At 34.1% G+C, this 13,351-nt stretch overlaps 1 protein-coding gene across 2 annotated transcripts in view; it reads right to left on the reverse strand.

Moving 5' to 3' along the window:
* The window catches only part of LOC136837198 (putative neural-cadherin 2), a 1,292,835-nt gene that overhangs the window by 1,139,750 nt on the left and 139,734 nt on the right, over nucleotides 1-13,351 (reverse strand). For both annotated transcript variants that reach the window (XM_067101868.1, XM_067101867.1), the window contains exon 2: nucleotides 3,335-3,367. The gene's annotated coding sequence lies outside the window, so the exon portion shown is untranslated. The remainder of the gene's footprint in view (nucleotides 1-3,334; nucleotides 3,368-13,351) is intronic.

The following is a 13,351-nucleotide window of genomic DNA, read 5'->3' on the forward strand; positions in this document are numbered from 1 at the left end:
GGCCAACTGTTTCTATGAAGTATTCCTCCATCCTGGAACACCATCATATGCATTACTATTTCACGTAACCAGGGCAGACTGAATGTGATTATTATCATTGAACTGATTATTGCAGATTGGCCCCATTTTTTATCCACTTGATTTGTTGCCAATTCATTTCATTATTGTTACTGCGTCCTATTTTGAATCTGCCCCTCAGTGATGGTGTATTGTGTCTAAATGTTGATTTGCTAATGTTGATTTGCTAAGTTTCTATAAATAAATCACTGTAAATTGGCAAAAGAATTCTAAATTCCAATATGGCGACCTTCCACCTTAAATTATAACTCCAGGAAAATTCTGAGGTAAGTCTTCAATTAAATCCCCTTTTGTTTACAAACTGGACTCCTTTGGTTTCGTGGCAGCATCAATTATAATTTAGTGTGTAAATTCTTATCAACCCAAGTCCAATCTGTATAACATATATATATATATATATATATATATATATATATATATATATATATATATATATATATACTGTATATATAATTACAGAAACACATGATGACAGGTTGCAAAGAACCTCACAGGAGAATGAAAGAGATAGAAATCCTTACTTGTTACGCCTTATTTGTGTAATGCCTCGTCTAGAAAGTTTGTATATAGTGAAGGAAATTGACAAATGAGCAAAGAAATGGCTACCATATTTTAGGACAGACAGCAAGAGGGGGAGTTTTAACATCGCTTGTGACTGAAGGTGACTAAGTGACAAACAAATCGTGATTTGTGTTCGTAGGTTTGCTTCTAAGACCAGATAAACTACACGTCTTTAACCAATGCCTTTCACCAATTTATTTTGAGATATGGTTCAATTTTACACATGCCTAGGCTCATAAATTCTTATAGTCTCACAAAAGCTTTCTTTTACAGAATCGGATTCCATTATAATTCCTTAAGACATATTGGATAAAACCAGGTGTTTAATACCGGTTCAGTTGAAAGAAAAATGATGTTCACTAACATGAAGGAAAATTGCTCTATTTTCCTGTGAATATCTTATGTTTCTTTTTTACTGTTGTATTCTTATTTCAAATGGTTATCTAGATTAACCAAAACGAAAAAATGCCAAATGATCCACACGGATTTTGTTATAAAAATGCTTTAAGACTGTAAGAAAACTTTCTTTTAAGGTGATTTTTTTCCATTGTATCACTGCTCTTAAGTGCCACATTAATATTTTCATGTAAAGTAGTGTCATCGTTAAAATTATTCCTATACAGTGGGGCTATGAATTGTTTTATGTGGTTTTATGTGTTCTTTGTCGGTATCTGTGAATTATACAATACAATAACATGATTTTTAAATAATTCCTTGTACTTCTGATAACATACATTTCGTCATTAATATATTCAGGGATACAAATAGTAATGTTCTGTAAAGCATGGGTGTTAAAATCGGTTTCTTTATATTATTACCATTGGCAAAATAAAATTTAACATTGGCAGAAATCTAAGCCCATTTTTTTCCTATGTATTAGGCAATCCAAAAAGGGTGGGATGCGGTCATTTTTCGTTTCCATAATTCTTTCACAGACGACATGAGGTACAACGGAATCCGGTTTATAAAAGAGACCTTTTATAAGGACAAGTATATCGGAAGAGGATTGTATGAAACACATTTATCTTTGTCAGAAAACGTATGGAAATGCATAGATTATTAGGGGTAGTTGAATGTCTCCCAGTCCCCTTTGGTTACTAATGAGATTAGCGCTCTCTCTCATGCGCTTATGTTTCCTCTGTCGTCTATTCGTTTACACTGCTCCCCTGGCATGTATTTTCTTAATTTCTGCCACCATATATCTGACCCTATGAAGACGTCTTAACTAGTAAGGGGAAACCCGTCAGATTCCCTGTTTTATTTACCCTTTGGTATTTTTCATGTGTGTGTGTATATATATATATATATATATATATATATATATATATATATATATATATATATATATATATATATATATATATATATATATATATATATATATAACACGCAGGGCATAATTTACCTGAATATTTTTATATATCCTTTTTCATTTCTCAGTTGTTTCAATTCAAATGAAATCAACTGTCTATCACTTCTGTTCACTTTCAATGTTATATTTGTTTCAGTTAAATACTGAATTTAGCTATTAACCAAGGAAATCAAATTCATCACTTATGATTTATCGTGGCTACTCTTGGTTCGCCTACATGATTAAGATGACTACTTTTATATATAAATATAATAACGCCAGAAGCTCACTTGCTTTACATCAGCATACAGTTCCCATGGAAATGTGCGGTTATGCCATCAGCGTTGGTTTCCTTTTTCAGTTAGGGATCCCCTTTAAATCAAGATTTATTTCGTTCGTAGAATCAAAGCTGCTAACATTCCCAGAAAAAGGAAGATCGCTTTTTTCGTTATTATTTGTCATTACCTTGATATGGAACCCGAAAGACTGAGACCAAACAGTCTACTCTACAGGAACGTCACAACATTTCGAAGAGTCAACAAAGTAGCGGTAGTTTCAGTAATGCCAATACAGGAAATTATCGTGCATCAGTCTTATTTTATGAGTAAGTAAATATCTACATGCATAAAATAAAATGAATTTTGTAACTGGAATGAAAACGAAAGGAATTTATAGCATCAGTAGATTTGAACTAACTACTAACCAAATAAAGTGTCTGAAACGTTGTCTGATTCCCAAGACCATAATAATATTAAAATAATCAAATAAAGCTTATTTAGTTGTTCTAAACGCCATCAAATTCACAATCCATGAACTAATTACAACCTTAAATTTATTCAGAATTCAGTTAATTTAAATAATTTTGGCAACAAGAAACTGAAATTATATGTATACCACAATATGTATTTTATTAGAGAAATCCAGGATGAAGATTGTCAAATGAAATAATTTAACAAGTGTAATAAACTAACACCGACAGTTTGCATCGTTGAGGGAATAATAAATGAAATTAAGCAAAAAAAAAAAAAAAAAATTTAAATAAATAATTTCACTCGAAGAGTCCTGCGTTTCTTACTTAGAATGGGAAACACCAACTACGATGATAAGAAAATTAAATCTAGATATATTCTGAGTCAGTAAAGTAGACCCATGCCGGATAGCATGCTAGAAAGCTGAAAGAATATGAGACAAGTAAAATCATTTGGAAAGTATCTCCAGTTGCATTTAAATTATCGGTCAAAATTTTCAACAGTAATCAAAGGCAGTATAACAATACTTTCCCGTTATGTGTGTTATTCGTAATATAATTTACTACATAGAATACAAATTTCAAACACTTACCACCACGGAGTTCCTGATGCTATCTTGTGAAGTTCACTGAAAATAACAAATCAGAAACTTATATTCGGTTCAACTACAAACGGGATAAACACGATAAATAATGTATATTCATGGCGATAGGAATCTCAAACTGACAATGCTAACGTTTAAAATTATGATCAACACATCTGAAGGCAGAGAAGGTCATGAGCTGTTAAGGAAATGATGAAGAGTATCAGATCACAGGTATTGATAATTAGGAGAGAGAGAGAGAGAGAGAGAGAGAGAGAGAGAGAGAGAGAGAGAGAGAGAAGAGAGAGAGAGAGAGAGAGAGAGAGAAAGAGAGAGAGAGAGAGAAAAGAGAGAGAGAAAGAGAGAGAGAGAGAGAGAGAAAGAGAGAGAGAGAGAAAGAGAGAGAGAGAGAGAAAAAGAGAGAGAGAGAAAGAGAGAGAGAGAGAGAGAGAAAGAGAGAGAGAGAGAGAGAGAGAGAGTGTGTGTGTGTGTGTGTGTGTGTGTGTGTGTGTGTGTGTGTGTGTGTGTGAAGTGTTGAATAACTTTAATCATTTGAAATATCGGCTACAAGGGTCTCATTTCTTCCTTAATTTGTGTTCGGGTTATTGATGTTTTATGTATTAAAAAATATTGTCACTACGTTAAGCTAGGGTAAAAGTGTGTGAAAATATAGGTAGGTGAAATAAAAAAATTATTTTCTAGGATAAAGCTAAAAAAAAAAAAAAGCTGATTAGTTTTGAAGGAATAATTAAAAGTAAAACATATCATATGCAGGAGATTCAAAACCTACAAGCCTAGTCACAGGTGGGCTATTGTTACAATAAGCCCATTGAAATAAAAAAAAAATATCCGTAAGGCTTGCAGTGAGTGATCTGCAAACGTGTCAGATAATACACTAAAAAAACAACATGATTTTTTGACAGAGTGGAATGATGTTCAACAGAAGGGAGAACTGAAAAGGTAGTACGTACTACAAATAGATAAAACTTCCTGCCTCGAACACTATAAATACTTAATGCTGTTGGGTATCAAGATGGGTATAATCAAGTTTTCATCATTGACGTCCAGAAGCAGAACTGGGGAATCTAAAGTTTTCCGGAAATGAAATATTGATATATGGAACGATTTTTACCTTTCCTCTAACTAATTCAGAACTGATGCGCCCAAGTTTCTCACTGGAAATAAGTTTAATGTCTGCGAAGAATATTATTTTTGTTTTTCCGACAAAATGAACTTTGGACAGGCGACGGTAGAGTTCTAGAGCCAAAATTAAGAATACGACATTTCAAAAGGGTGGAAAGTCTTGCGGAAAATGGTAGACTGATTCTCTCTCTCTCTCTCTCTCTCTCTCTCTCTCTCTCTCTCTCTAGTGTTTCAAGTGACTTTCGTTGTAGTCTTATTACTAATAGTGGTAAGGTAATAAAATTCAATCTCTCTGACGCTCAACTTCTTTTTCTAGATAAGTTCCGAAATTTTAGGCCACTTTAACAAAAAAAAAATTATAAAATCACGTACGTAGTCATAGTATAACATAATACACAATTATATGAAAATAAGATAACCAATCTTATAATTGTGAAAGCACTGTAGGGCACACATAAAAAATAAAAATAGTCAAGAAGAAAAATTAAAAAGGGAAACACTGGAAAAACAAATTGAATGAAAATATGCTCAATGGAAACGAGGTAATATCTCGTTTTTAAAAGAGCTTTCATGTCGAATATTACTTTTATGATCACGAATCCCCAAGGGGAATAAAATCGCTGGTTTTTAATCTGTCTGTCTACGGGCTTGTTTCTCTCTTTGTTACCCTGCGAGTTTTTTATTACATTTATCTTTATTATTATTATTGGGACATAGATTCAACAGGACAACAAGGTTAATTTGGAAACGGGAAAACAAAGCAGTAAAAGAGAAAACACCGACACCACCAAGGGTAAAGGTTTATTAACATCATCATTGCTTTTAATTTCTGTTCTTTCTATAGTTATAAATTACTGAGGCTTGCAATAGTAAGTTTAAGCTATATCCTGACTGGAGCACTGCTTTTAAGAATGGAAGTTTAACACGGGTTGCGTATTTTGGTATAGTCGCAAATTCCTATACTTCTCAACACACGGAAAGCATTGATGATTTTCATTGCTAGAAAGTATAGCTTTTACATGTAACCAGTTTCATTTTCAGCTGAAGAGTGTGAGGTTTTGCTGTGAAAATAATCAGTTGTTGGTAATTCGAAGTTATTCAAACTTTAAACAGAATTTCCTGCTGAAAAAAGCTCCCCTCAATGTTGATTTCAGACCTCTGTGCAGTTAAAGAAAGGAAATTTAAACTGCATAAAAAGTAATGTTTTATTGTTCGTAGATTCATTCGGAAGGAGGTATGTAACAAGTATACGAAACATTTACGGCAAAGATTAGATGAATGCCAGTTTTGGAATAAATAACGGAACTTTTGAGCCAACCTTTTTGTGTGGGGATGAAGCTCGGATGTTGAATATGAATGAAAGGAAAATAGTAGAAACTGACGAGACAAATTACCACGAAGTACACGTGGCGGAAAAAGATTGGAACAGATGACAAAGATGGAGGTTCAAAAAAGGAGTGGGGGAAAAAGGTATAATATGTAAATGGACAAAACGCAATGAATATTGCCCTATCTCTTCTTGGGAGATATACTGTTGGAAGGAATGAAAATGGCATTGGCTGAAAACCTCCTTCAAACAGATTTTCTAAGACCCGGAAGGTTGACACGTGCTGTTGCCTCCAGCCCCCTACCCCTCTACTAAGAAAGCGGCGTAGAGTCGATTATTCAGTGTAGGCGAACGAAGCGGCTAATGCTACCGAGGAAGTCACTGCATAACGAGTTCAACATGGAGATAGCAATTAGAGCATGAATAGGGCAGCAATGAGAGTTATGTATTTTCTCTGAGGATGCCCTTCTAAGGAAACAGCATACACTAAAATATTATATATAGTATATATATAAATGGATGTATGTATGTATGTGTATGTGCATGTATGTTCCAGCATAACTCTGAAACTCACTGAGCAATTTCAACCAAACTTGGTATACATATGAATTACTATCTGGGAAAGAATACTGTGGGCATAAGAGATCATTGTCACCATAGGGGGTGGGATGAGAAGGGGGCGACATGTAAATATAACCGAAAACGACAGGTATTAGTGTCTAATCCATAGTTTTTGAGGTCACTGAGATAAATAGTGACACCTGCGATGCCCTTTAAGTCCAAGTTCAACCCCAATAGGAAAGGGGATTGAGAAAGGGTGGGAAACAGGTGACATGTAAAAATAACAGAAAAAGGCAGAAATTAGTGTCTAATCCATGGTTTTCAAGGTCACTGAGATGAATAGTGATACTCCTGATGCTCTTTAAGTCCAAGTTCAGCCCTGATAGGAAGAGGGGTGAGAAGGGATGGGTAGGGGCTGACATGTAAAAATAACCGAAAACGACATATATCAGTGTCTAATCCATAATTTTCAAGGTTGCTGAGATGAATAGTGATACCCCCTTTAAGTCCAAGTTTAGCCCGATAGGAAGGGGGGTGAGAAGGGAGGAAAATAAAATGTTAAAAAGGGCAGATATTATCATCTAATCCATAGTTTTCAAGGTCGTCGAGATGAATAGTGACACTCCTGATTCCCTTAAGTCCAAGTTCAGTACTGATAGGAATAGTGGGTGAGAAAGGGTGAAATATAAAATGTCAAAAATCCTGGGCAATGTAACTGAAGCAACTATCTTAACAGGAAAGGGAGGGGAAGTGAGAGAGAGAGAGAGAGAGAGAGAGAGAGAGAGAGAGAGAGAGAGAGAGAGAGAGAGAGAGTAGAGCTGTTTTGGGAGGAGAAAAAGTGAAAAGTAAGAGTGAGTTGGAGACAGAGAGTGTCTATCGGTTGTCATGTAGAGTTTTTCCTGGGCAGTGCTGGCTTGGTCAGGTGGTATATATGATTTGCTGTGGGCGATTCCCTTTGTGTCATTGACTTCTTTAATGCAAATTTTTTCATATTTCTTTACTTCCATTTTTAGTACTTCTTCAAAGTTCTGGATAATGTTTTACATTTATTCAAAAATGCTACGGACCCTTTTGCTTGAATCTCAGGCTTTTTGAAGCGGGACTAATATATTGAGATTTTTCAGTTCTACTTATACCAAGCCATCGTCTGTAAGCGGATTATGGGAGTTGCTAAAGTTTTAATTTTCAATGTTTATTTTACAGTAAATGGAGGTGGTTAGTAGATATAATATTTACATAATTTGTTACTACATGGTATATGATGTTATATATATATGTATATGTACGAGTATATGTGTGTATATATATATATATATATATATATATATATATATATATATATATATATATATATATATATATATATACATATATATATATATATATATATATTACCTCGATACAAACCAAAAAGGCCTTTCATCTTTTCTGTGGACTACCTCTGACATATTTCCTTTTATCTGTAGTCTTCCTTTTCATAGTTCTCATCAAAGTTGGTCAGCTTTTCCAACTCTTCTGGTACCACAGGGGCCCAGTTGAGACTGCCATATACTATTCTCCTTTGGGTCAGGACAGTTTTGTAATTCTGTATGGTTTCATCCATGAGTTACCATCTAAAAAGGAAAGACTGTTTTTTCTCTCCTAATCCAAATTTTGAAGAAGAGAGAGAGAGAAGAGAGAGAGAGAGAGAGAGAGAGAGAGAGAGAGAGAGAGAGAGAGAGAGATACTCCAAGTGTCATATTACTGCATCAAGCTACCTAGTGAGTAAGCATTTTCAGTGAATCGACTTTTCCTTAAATTTATAAAATTCAATCTTTATTCCAGCGCCAGCAGCAGATATTGCAGTTTCCTCTCGCTTATAAATTATGCAAGAAGTTGATGTTAAAATCGCACGCTATTGGACTTTCCTTGTCTTAAAAAGCTTGTCGTCTGCTGTCATCCCTTCATAAGTCGACCTTTTAATGGTAATCAAGGTTTAAAGAAGAATTATATTTAGGTCAGTGTAAATACAAATCTTTTCCCCTTAAAACATTCACTTTCTTTCGTTCGTTTACAAAAGATTCAATTCTCCGATATTCGCTTTATTGACGTAACTTTATATTTATATTACTCGCTCTACTTTATCGAACATACAATGAAAGCTCGTTCCTGTATCCAGAAGTTCCACCTATTTTAATCTTGAATTAACAACAGAGAAAGAAAAGTCGGTTGATATTCAAAATGAAGCAATGAAAGTACGGCTGAAGATAATACCTCATAACGACCGTAGTATTTTGCTACATTAATATCCAATTAACAGAGCTTTATTTTTTTTTTATTTTCCCTGAATGCGTAAGAAAGGTTATCTTGGTTGCCTAACGTTTCATTAACTCTTATGTGTCTCTGTATTATGGAATTTCCTTTGGGTTAAGGGTCTAAGCGTCGTTCTACATTCTGGGTCAGTTGATGCTTTTGGGAGAGTTGGTCGTTTTGGTGAAAACCAGATGGTATTTTTCATATTGCCGCTTCATAACCAATTAATTTCATCTCGCGAATTGTGGTGCTGCATAATAAAGATGAAATAACAGGTTTCAGAGAAGATATTTCTACAGACTTGATGGAGTACTTGGGAGGAATCTATCCTCTTTAACTAGACAGTGTCTTTAAAATTTAGTTTATTATATTGGAGAATAAACATTGTATTGGTGAGGTATTAAAGGCTATTTATTATTTTCTAGCTCAAACTGGTGGTGTGAATAAACGCATATATTCCTTTTCCTCTGTCAAAATCTATGAGGTCATTTCATAGGTCTCAAGTGTTGATTGAGCCATGATAAAACAAATATTTTCATGATGATTACACACACACACACACACACACACACACACACACACACACACACACACACACACACACATCATCAATAATAATATTATAGTATATATATATATATATATATATATATATATATATATATATATATATATATATAAACACACATGAATACTTCTTATACACACATGCTATTTGACCAACTTTAACATTGCCTGGGAAAACTTTGAAGGAATTAGATCATTTATAGCTTTCGTTTTCATGGACTACCATCATTAGTGCTACATTTCTTCACTTTATTACTTTCTTTAAAAACAATTATTATTATTTTCATTATTATTATTACTATTATTATTATTTCCTTCTTTCTCCTACTTCTTCTTCCCTTGGATAATCAGTCCCTTCTTTCTTTCTTCTCCTTCCTCACAGAGCCAACCTTCCTCCTCCTCCTTCGCAAATCCAACCATATATATATATATATATATATATATATATGAGTATATATATATGTATATATATATATATATATATATATTGTGTGTATGTATGTGTGTATATATATGTATGTATGTATATGTATATATATATGTATGTATGTATATGTATATATGTATAATTTGTGTAAATATGTCTATATATAAATATATATATAAAATTATATACATATGTATGTATGTATCTCTATACATACGTATACATATATATATATATATTTATATATGTAAATATATACATATATATACTGTGTATACATATATATATATATATATATATATATATATATATATATATATATGTATATATTATTTATCAGAGAGAATATATATATATATATATATATATATATATATATATATATATATATATATATATATATTTGTATATGTATATATATAATTATATATATATATGTATGTATATATATATATATATATATATATATATATATATATATACAGATATATATATATATATGTATACGTCGCAGTTTATTAGTTATTTATTAATATTCTGAAATTTCCTTTCTATCTTCCTCTGCTTCTCAGGCAACTTGCGGAGTAAAGCACCAAAGCTCATGTTGATGCGAGTTTTATTGTATAGGACGTTTCGTCTCTTCTAGAGATGGTGAAACTATTTCTGGAATACTCATCATAAACTTCTTACTCGTAATTCCAGACCACACCCATGCGTGGTTCAGGAGTAGTGGAATTTTACTATGGTTCCTTATAGCACAGAAATGCGTTGTATAACACTCCTCAGTCTCTTTAAGAAAAATAATGGATTTCAACTTTACTCGACATTTTTATGTAGTATTTTATTTCGTATTATTGTTTACCTCGAGTTAACATAGGAAATTACACTCATAAACACAGTCGCATTAAATATAATATTTAGCCAGCCATACATACACACACACATATATATATGTGTGTGTGTGTGTGTGTCTGCCCGAATGTTTGTGGTAAATTCAATAATAACAAATAAAAATGTTTATCATACCATCTCTTATATTTAAGTATGCACTGGCAAGACTGTGGGTATAGAAAATAAAAACCTTAAACGAAACTACTTATCACTGGATTATAGACAGCTTAGATGGAAGGCATTAAAGTCGTTGTGCCTCTGACATTGCTTCGAAAGGTACTTTTTTTTAATTGTATGAGATTGATAAGAGGTGAATTTTTCCTTCTCCCTCGACCTCTTATTGTCACTTCTGCCCGAAAGAGGAAGTCTGGACTTTGCAAAGAATGATCATCCGCTCACTCTTCTCACCCTCTCTGGTCCCTCCCTCCCTCCTCCTCTCTTAACCCTCTTCTTCCCTGAAACTATTCCCATCCTGTACTCTGTTATTCAGCGGAATGGAGAAGGTCATCTCCTGGTCACAGGCACGAGATTTCAGCCTTGACCTTTAATAGGCATCGCCGTTCCACCTTTCTCGCAAGGTTATGTGATAGTGAGGCTTATGTCCCAATGGGGGTTTTCTACCTTTTCCGGAGTGGGAATAAAAGGACTTTCTACATACTTTCCTTTTTTGACTGGAACGTTACAATAGATCGGATAAAATACATTCCTGCTAATCTATATTTTAGTGCAGAATCTTTTTTGCAAAACTCATTCTCCCTTCTGCTTCTCAGGAAGGAAATCCATCAAAGGATCTGAAATTTCAAAACGATTAAGCTATTTTATTTTGTACACTATCTGTTTGTATTTTGTCACGATGGGACACGAAACTTGCAGAGGTGACGAAGTCAAAGCGAAGCTCAACGTGAAATTGAGCCTCATCCCATCCCAAAGTGGGACACATGCGAACATGATTGGCTTTGTGAGTGCACAGATGCAGCACAGAGCAAAATCAGAGATCCATATCACTGAATGAGCGTTAATATGTGGATTCCCGGTGTTTAGAACATACAGGAAAAACAAATCTTATTTAGAAATGTGACATGGATTCTTATTACATAAAAGAAAACGAAATGTCAGTATATTTATAACATGAGGATTTCACCATGCGTTAGTAAGCATCTGAAATTCATATATATAAACAATGAAATTGGGCAAATGATGTATGGGACCACAGCAGTGGGAGGGGAGAGGGGGATTTTCCTTAGATAAAGATTGTCTTTAGACGTTCTTATCTTTCAGTTTACTTCTAATCTTGAAACAAAACCAGTAATAACATTTACTCTAAGATTTAGACATTAACGAAATTAACTTCAAGTGTTCCTCTTTTTGCTTAGATGTCAGTGAGAAAATTTTAATTAAGTCTCCGTCAATCTGTCTACCACTCTTTGTGCTTAGGTATTGTAGCATTCGGTTCAAGGGAGACGTTAGGTAATCTTCAGAATGAGTTCCTCTCTAAAGTCACACTAGTGACTTTTTTTTGTGAAGCAATAGAAAGAATCTTAAAAAAAAAAATTCAGAAGTCCTCAAGTTAGATGAATAATTACCCTTTTCGTAGCGGAGATTGGCTGCGATTCTTGTCCTGTTTCAAGCCTCCTATTAACTAGATTTTATTCTCTCTCTCTCTCTCTCTCTCTCTCTCTCTCTCTCTCTCTCTCTCTCTCTCTCTCTCTGAGAAAAGAAATAAAACTCCTTTCGACTTGAAAAATGACAAGTGTTTGCCAGAACGACCAATACCTTTGTACTAAATGAGAAAGCAGAAATCCAAGGTTTCCTTCTCCTGCATAAAAGGTTGTCATTATCAACATGGGTTCACTTCCACTCCATTATCGTCTCCACTGGCTTCTTGTTTACACAAATATATACCACTGCTGGTATCTTTCTTCAACAAAGATCTGCCAATGCGATTATTTTGTGTAGCGGTTTCTGTGCCAGTTTATTAACATGCAATTAAAACATAATACTAATCAAAATCAAATACTAACAACCGAAAATCTCAAACATTACATCAATTTTTTGACATATTTGCAATTAGCGAACAAACAACTGAAAACTGAGAAACAAAGGAGCACCGGATGTGTCAGGACAGAGAAGATTCATTAAGCAGACGATAATGGGATCACTGTCGACGTCGGATCTTTTAATGGATTTTTCGTTGTCAAGCCAATTAGTTTCTGTCACATGTGACTGGGAATTAGCTCCTCGTGATCTGGGATCTCGCACTTTTTGGAAGGACAATTCTGAATTTTTGTAATTCTTTCGGCTGGTGATTTCATTCATAAAGTATGGGAATTTGATTGCATTATAGAACAATTTTCTGCTGTCTCGTTGTTATAACATTACCAATACACTTGAAGTTCGTCGTATAACTAAGTAATATGAAAACACAATCAAACAAAGCAATATTATATTTACACATAATGAAGATATACTGTTTGCCGGCGTTTCTTTTGTATGTACCAAGTAAAATTATTTCTAGCTACATGAGTTCCGATGCAAAAAGAAAACTGGACAGGATGAAATACTGCACTGATGAATTTCATATAATTTTTCTTGTTTGTCCCTGATTTCATTAGACTTGACTGTGGACAGACAGAGGGCAAATGGGGTGATAACAAGAGCCACATTCGGAAGGTCTGGGGGAAAGGGAAGAGGGAGTCCGAGAGGGCTCGCCAGATGGCATGATCAAGGTGTTGACTTCCCAAGGAAGCATCAGCTGGAGATAAGTGACGCAATGTGTAAAGAGTGGCTCGACTCCATCTGTGTAAGCATAAGCATATGTTGT

Source organism: Macrobrachium rosenbergii, chromosome 58, assembly GCF_040412425.1.
Source record: "Macrobrachium rosenbergii isolate ZJJX-2024 chromosome 58, ASM4041242v1, whole genome shotgun sequence".
Lineage (NCBI taxonomy): Eukaryota > Metazoa > Arthropoda > Malacostraca > Decapoda > Palaemonidae > Macrobrachium > Macrobrachium rosenbergii.